This window comes from Rhinichthys klamathensis, unplaced genomic scaffold (assembly GCF_029890125.1).
Source record: "Rhinichthys klamathensis goyatoka isolate OS25496 unplaced genomic scaffold, OSU_Roscu_1.1 h1tg000740l_1, whole genome shotgun sequence".
NCBI lineage: Eukaryota > Metazoa > Chordata > Actinopteri > Cypriniformes > Leuciscidae > Rhinichthys > Rhinichthys klamathensis.
This window is the reverse complement of record NW_026607152.1, coordinates 606679-615185: the sequence shown is the minus strand read 5'-3', so window position 1 is coordinate 615185 and position 8507 is coordinate 606679.

Below are 8507 nucleotides of genomic sequence, written 5' to 3'. Positions count from 1 at the left end.
GCTGTGTCAACTCTGTGCCACAACACCAATGCCCAGGCTGCCAAGGCAACTGCAAAAGGCTGCAAATATAAATGGACAGATGTCAGCATCAGTGAGATGTACCGCTACCTAACTAACCATCAGCCTTCAGAAATCATTCTGATATGATTTTTTTTTTTAAATCAATTTAAATCATTCTGATATGATTTTTTTTTAATCAATGTTGGAAGCAGTTGTGCTGCTTAATTTTATTTAACCTGTGATAGTTTTTTTTAGGATTCTTTGAATACATTTTTTTTTATATAAAAAAAACAAGTTTGGTCTTTTTATGTTTGTTTTTTTGAAAGGATGTGTTAAGTGATAGTAATGACTTTAAGTCTTTACGTTCTTAGGAAAGATTTCTATTTTGAATAAATGCTGTTCTTTTTAACTTTTTATTCATCAGTGAATCATTCTTAGTTCAGGCTGCCTCACAGCACCTTGATGGGCCATTGGGGGAGTGTCTTTAGTCTTCCCACCCAGGTGTAAATCACATTAATATTCATGGCCATTCACACTCCCACGCATACAGCAGTGCTGACCAAAAACTGACGTAATAAATTTAAATCGTTATATTGTTGTTTGTGAAAGAGTGGTCAGAATGATTTTCACTTCATTTTGAAGTAAAAATTCTAGCCTACAAGAATAGTAACTCAAAAGTCTTGTGGACAACTATTCAGTATGTGTTAAATGGGCTTATTGCGGTGACATTTCTTTTCCCAAAATGTACTAACCACGCATAATATTTTTTTTTCTATAAAATGCAAACATGTACATCCATTTTGCTCACATATTATTGTAGCAGAGTTTGTGCTGAATACAGCAAATTTATATGTTGGCAAATGGTATGTTTTAAGTAGCTGAAATAAGCACAAATGTCAGGGCATGTCAAAACATCTCAAGGACCCCAAAAACACCTCAGACCCCAGAGGGTTAATCCATTCTTTTCACTACCCCCATTATAGACCCTTTAGGTTCAAAACACAATGGTTGTCAAACTAAAACTAAACATAATTTCAATAATTATTTCACGTTAATCATACTCAATGCCTTGTTATTTTTATCTGAAAATTATTTTCCATATTTCAATTTAATCTGACTTAACAGGCACTCATAAATAGTTCCATAAATTCTATCAGAATTTTTTTCTTTTAGTTTTTCTTCTCAATCTTTCCCTATTTCCCTACATGCCAGTTCCTTCTGCATCCTTTCCTTTCTTTTCTCTCTGCCGCATCTAACCAGTACATGATTGTTTGCTTACAATCCACACACACACTTCTCACAGAACAACCTTTTGTTTTGTTTTTTTCACTTTCACTTTTTCACAACAATACCCTTGTTTTGATAACATTAATTTTAACTTTATTGTTTCATTATAACTACTTCTCACAGTATTCCTCTATCAAATGGTTAGTCTGAGATCCAAAAAAAATATTATCAGTATTGTCTCAGTCCCACTTATCTTTACTGTTTTGCAGAAACCAAAATATCATATTACAATCCCCTATTTCACACAGACAGCCTCATTGCTGCTTGCTACTTCAATCCGTATCATATAAATTTAAGGTATCTTGACATCTAATGTCATGCATCCATTTACATTGTTTGTCCACATTGCTTATGTTGTGGCAAATTCTCGATCTTTGGTTCAATTCTTCAGTCTGGTTCAGGTCTCAGAAGAAATCTTTCAGAGTCGAAGTTTCAGGTCTCAGAAGAATAACTTTATTGAGCAGTTCAACAAAGTGAGATGGTAGCTAGTCATCTGACTTCACAATGGTCAGTACTCTGATCTTATACCTTTTTCTTATCGTTAGGTGTCCAATTAGCGCTTATACAGTTATCTTTTTCTACTTGCTCCTCCTTGGCCTGTCGCCACGATTAAAACACCTGCATCGTTATTTTATTTTTTAATTGGGGAAACCTTCTTTGCGCATGCGTATCTTTTAAAAATGGCTTTATACATGATTTTCAGGTACTTTTCCATGCCCTTTCACCCAGTTTCTTCTCCTGTCCTTACCTAACCTGCCTTTTTCATGTCCTTTCACCCAGTTTCTTCTCCTTACCTAACCTGCCTTTTGGCCTAGTTTTCTGTTCATCTCCTATCCTTAGGCCTGGTTTTCTCCAATATTACAGCATTTAGACCTGGTTTTCTCTAGCATTACAGCATCTTATATTCAGACCCATGTATGAGACATGTATGAGACAAATGAAATTCCCCAACACATCCCCCCTTTGGGACTTTTTCTAGTCCCACCTTCAAACCGTTCTTACCCAGGGTGTGTCCTCATGAATAGATCTCTCTCTGCATTACCTTTCAAACATGGCCAACCTGGACCATCCAACTTTATCAATAGACCTTCATAATAAGGGCACACTCTGGAGGAATAGTAAGACCAAACATCTCCACCCCCAGTTGGCTATAGTGGAGTAAAAGATCTCACCTTCCTGTCACATCATCAGTTCAAGGGGATGCATTACTTCAGGTTATCAAACATTCAATAACACAACCACAGTGTATGACTTGAATTTCAACAGCTGTCCCACGTTGCCAGAGGAACTGCGCAGGCGCTTCCGGTGGCCTGGAGTGCTATCTGGGTTGCTCCATCGTTGCCAGAGGTGCCCCAGTCCAGCCAGGGGCGCTATCTGGTGTTGGAGCAGACAGCGGGTTTTTAAACCACCAGTTGAGTCAGCTCTTGTTTCTTCAACACACGATGACCGCACTTACAAATAATTCCTCTTTTGCACTATACTATATACATGTTCCAATGGTTTAATGCATGTAAGTTCCAAACTTCTTAACTTGTTACTTGTTACCCTATTTTATTAATAGGGAAAATGTTTATGTTTATTTTTAAAACAAAAACATCTTCAAGCTTGTGTTTAGGTCACTTTAAGAATGTTATAAGGTCTCATCTTCTTTTAGAAAAGATAATAGCAGAAAGCAAAAATAAATTGGATGAATATAATAAAAAATGGATTAATATTATATGTGTATTATAACTATATGAAATCTTGTGGTTTTTCCTATCTTTTTCATATCATGTTTATTCTTCTGTTGTAATATATTTTGTAAAGTGTTAAAAGGGAAGAAAAGGGGGAAGTGTGACCAAGGTACGTTTTAACCGTCTGTTTTTTTGGTATAATTAACAAAGGAAAAAAACAGAAACAGGCCGTTTTTCCGTTTTTTGAATTTTGACCTGAAACGAAAAACCAACATTCAGTTTGATTTTTCGTTTTTTCGTTTTTTTAATCAAAACAAAAAAAACGAAATTCAGCGCAATGTCTTGTTTTTCCATTATTACTGACAAAACAAATTTATTGCTCAATATTTCCTTTCAGTGGTGGGTGGGACTTTATCAACCCCTCGCTTCTGATTGGATCGTGTTCTCCATCAGTTATGTCTGTGCTTCAGGCTACTTTTCAAAATTAAAGTTCTACCAAAGAATTTCCATTACTGCTGTGGAACTCTCTTTGCCTTAAGACGATGCAATGTCTCCGCAAAAATATACAATTAGATGACAGTTTATTAATGAAAACTAATTCAATAATGCAATAAATCCCCCATCAAGATTAAGAGATTAACAGTTTATGAGAGGAGGCGATTCAACAGTATGATCAGTTTGGAGCATGTTTGTGATGAATTAAACAAAGGTGTTTCTGTTATTTAGCATCACAGGTTAAGGCTTAATTTAGTAAATACTTTGGACAGTAAGGTGTTATCAATATTATAAAGATCGATGGCATCGAACCAACAGTAAGCACACCAAAAGGATTTACCAGCAGGTATCGCACTGAGGGACAGCTGTGATCACCTGGAGCTCCACTGAGTTAATTAAGAATTATTTTAAATATTTTTTTATTATTATTATGTTAATCTTATGATACGATTCCCTAGAGTCATTGCGTATGCAGTCTATAGCTCCAATCTCCACTGCTCTAGGGGAACATGAGGCAGATTATGTTAATTAGATTATAGCTATCCTATCACAGCCTTAATGTTCAGGTAGAGATGATGTTGTGAGATGATTATTTTCTGTGAGATGAATCTTTAAATTAATAGTTTTAACCGATATAACAATGATCTACTAAACATTTCATCTGCAGACGACTCATGAACGTATGATCACAAGTTTGGATGCCAAATGGACTGGCTCCAGAGCTTGACTCACGAATTTTATGTGAGTCTTTGTTGTGTCAGCGCTTTGAGGAAAGCAATTTAAATTTGGTACAGTACAAAACACTGTTAATTTGAACTGAGATAGAAACACCTACGCAATAACCCCCTATCATGACCCCCAGACAGGACCACAGCACCGCTTCATTATAGGGCCCTCAGTTACACCAGAGTGAAGATAGAGATGACCTTTGGCATCCTAAAGGCACGTTTCAACTGTGTTCGGCACTTCAGAGTCACTGGAGCAGACCACCCAGCTTCTACAAATGTAGATGCAATCACCATACAATATTACACTTAAAAAAGCACATTGAAACTGCTTATAGGTCTCAAACTGTTTTATTTGTTTTGTGGGATGGGAGGGAGAAAGAGAGCAAGACAAAGTTGCATTAATAAATATTCATACTAAAGTGTTACTTGGTTAAATAAGTTCACATACTGAGATCAGTTTTATCCAGCTGTTTGATCTCCAATTTTATTTTATTTTTTTGGAGCCTCCTCAGATCAGTCCAGCTCCTTTAGTGAACTTTATTCTTGTTCAAGACTCCTTTAGTGAACAGTCTAGTTCAAGACTCCTTTAGTATAGGGCCCTGACTGAGTCTGTTTCCACCTGAAACATAATTCCACCACAAACATGATCATTACAAGTTTTCTGGAGGCTCTGCAAATCACAAAAAGTTCATTGACTTCCTACAAACATAGGACTGATTGTAATTTTTGTCAAGGGTTTTAAATCCTTACACATTTCTTCTGTAGCCCATTGAGGTAGAGGCCTCAGTTTCTGGGGCAGATTATGAAAAGTCTTACAATAAAAGAGTTGTGTAAGGGCCAGTCCCTTTTTAATGCCACACATTCAAATGTTTGCCATAATAAAAAGCCCAGTGCATTCACCTCAGCAACTGTCTCAGAACACACAGACAGAGTGTCTTTTCTATCCATCCGTATCTGATGTGATTTTGAAAATTAGCCTTGATGGCAGGTGCTTAGTTTTGCTAAATTTGCTATTAATTTAAATACAAAAATTCGTTTTTAAATTTGCTATTAAAGCGGCCGCTGTCCCACATCAGTGATCAAAGGAGAACGTCAAGGCACACCACCTCTAATTGTAAATAATGTAATCATTATAATAATTGTAGTCTATAGCCTACTACGCTGTCATTTGTGTTTATTAAACTTGTGCCTTGGTTGAATAAGTAAGTGACCCGTATACTGAAATGTGTCAATCTGAGTTGATGTTATTTAAGATGTTCCAACACCATCTGTAAAATGTGATGTGATCAAATATCTCCTCCGCTGTGCCACAACAGGTGAAGACGAAGAAGTAACATTGCCCAATTTGAACGAAGTGCGTGGCGTGAAGCGCGTGCCATGTTTTGGGCACAACATGCAATAAACCAATCAGATGTGCGTGCGCTTGCACATTGGCGCATTGCTATCATAAAAGCGGATGAATGGCGCATTATAAAAACATCAACTGACTGAAAAGTAGATTCACAGCGATATAAAAACTCATGAAGTCTGATGTTCCTCTCCAGCTCTGTGGTTTATCAGTGAAGCAGACTGGAGTCTGTTAACAGACAGACAGACAGACTCTGTCTCCTCTGTGAAACGTCTGGATCCTCACTACCCATTATTAGAAAATATGATGAACCGGTCGTGGGTCACATCTCTCCCACACTGATTTCTTTATTTTGTGTTTTATTGATCTGTGAGTGTTTTAACGATTTACTTCATGATCAGAGATGCTGCTGTCAGTCATTTTAAACGTCATGTGCGCAATAATGTCACAACAAATTTAGTGGGGTATTTCAGTTGTAAAAAATAAAAAAAAATAAAAAGCTGAAGTAATAAACTTGACATGATATGGAAGAGGAAACTCTGCAGAGTAACTAAAATTCAACTTTTAGCTTCTGAAATAATTTAGACGCTCTGATGGAGCTCAGGACTGATCAGGTGGACGGCTGCTTTACTCCACAGTTTCACTGGGTGAACCTGGACTGTGTGTGAGACCTTTTGGATGTGTAATGAACACAGGACATCAGTTAATAATGATCCTGACCGATCCTGTCACCTGTCAGGAGATTTTAACAATCAGCGAAGTTACGCTGCTGTGCCTCTTGCGTAAATGCGCACGGCATCATAGTAATGCGCCCCTAAAATAACAAAAACAGTGTAAGCCTTACAAGACCATATTAGGTGTGATGAATCTTTAAACATGGCAGAATTAACTCAGTGGAGCTCCAGATGTTTCACAGAGAAGACAGCATCTGTCTGACTGCTTTACGGATAAACCACAGAGCTGGAGAGGAACTCTTGGTTTCATGAGACCGTTTTTTTTTAAAACGTGTTTCTTGCTGAGAGACTCTCCCTGACTTTAATTGTCTTCATAATAAAAATTGATGGGAGAATTAAAAGGGACAAACACTTGAATTTGAATGTTGAAATCAAGTATCTGTACACTTTTGTCGGCTATTTGTGTTTAAACACACATTTAAATAGACAGACTTAAACAATTAATTTATTCAAAAGTAAGAAAATAGGTTTAAATGTGTGTTACAGAGAATCACATCAAAAACTCAAGCAAGAGACCAACAAAAAGAATTGTACAGAAACTGAACTTGAGATGCTTGTTGATGAGGTGCAGGTCTTAACTTATCACACTATGCACATACTGCTTTCTACACATGTCTTCTTACAATGTCTATAAGGTCCTTAATTCCGTTTTGAAAAGGCCTTGGTTCATGGTTAACGGCACTGTCAAAGAGTTTTGAAATGTCTGAATTGTGCAGTGCAAATTCTTGTTCAGCTGCTGCCTGGTGATCCACTGTGGAAAATGGGTTTCGGCCAAATAGTGACACTTGTGTCAAAGAGGACCCCACTTCATGGCCATAGCAGTCTGCAGCCTCCGCAGCCTCTGGCAAAAGATCTCCGGGCAGTTTTTTTGGGCATCCACCTAAAGCCAGTTGATTGGGGATACCCTTGCCTAAATAAAATAAGCAAATCAAAACTAATCACAAGACTTCAGTTACATATCATCATCATACAGTATATAATCAATGCACCTTGACAAGTATATCTTTAGGGAGCTTTTAAGGGAAATTATTAAATTAAACAACAAACCTTGGATCCTGTGTGCATTCCAGGACTGCACCATCCGGTCAAGTCCAATTGCAGCCACCTGACAAGTTAGTGTGGACACGCAGAACCGCGTCATGTTGTCTTCTAAATTCAGCTCCTCCTGGTCCACGAGATGGATGAGGGCCCCTTTCAGTGGGTAGTTTACTCTCTGGTTTACCTCTGGCCACATCCTTTCTACTATGTGATTCTGTCAGTTTGAAAGAGGAAACAACAATGACAAATGTTAAATTGTGATTTTAGTAACAGATCACCATAACTAATCTGCACCAAATAGTAACTACTCTCAGTAAATCCACGTTTGACCACAAAGATCAAGAACCAGATGAGTTCTGTAAAGAGCACACTGTATGCATACAAAGCATATAAAACTAGCCATCTCCTTCCTTTTGAGTTGCAGCTTCGTGTTTTTACATCCATTGCTGGACCAGGTTGAAAAACACCATCTCACAATTTCAGAGGAAATAGTTGGTAATCTTCAAAAGTAGGTCAGTCAGCAGTATGGCTAAGACAGACATTGAGAGAACAGTGTTCTCAACTAGCGGCTGAGTGATTAAAGTGTAAATTGCAGGTTAACCACCACAACCAATTAATGTGTAAATTAAAGTGCTCAATGTGTATATATGTAAACATTTCTTAATTGTCTTAAAATGCGTTAAAATAACATTTATTGGGGTTTCTTCAAAGGCAGCATGTTTTTTACAGTAACTGGGTGATGACGTCATAAGAGGGAGCGCGGGCGGTAATGCACTCACTCTGTGTGTGCCGGTTGAGGGAGAATAAAACGATTCGCGGGACTCCCGCAAACTAGAAATATCTATGAATAAAACATAAAAACTAACACATTTTTATTCATCTGTTGCAGAAAAGCAATAAGAACAACTAAAACAAATTAGAAACGGTTTACAGGCAGAGTTTCTATTTCTAACATGTCTGCAGCGTTGAGCGATGTAGCCAATCACAGACATATGTGTGGATTTCTTAAACGCAATAATGGCCAATCAGAAGCATTTACGATGGACTCCCCTCACCGTCAAAACTGACTTTTTGTTCAGTGCTGAATTCTGTATGCTGGCAAATCCTCTAATTATAACATAGAGATTTCACTACCTCCAAATACTGGGGCGGCAGTGGCTCAGTGGTTCATGTAGGTTGTCTACTGGTGGTTCAATCCCCGGTT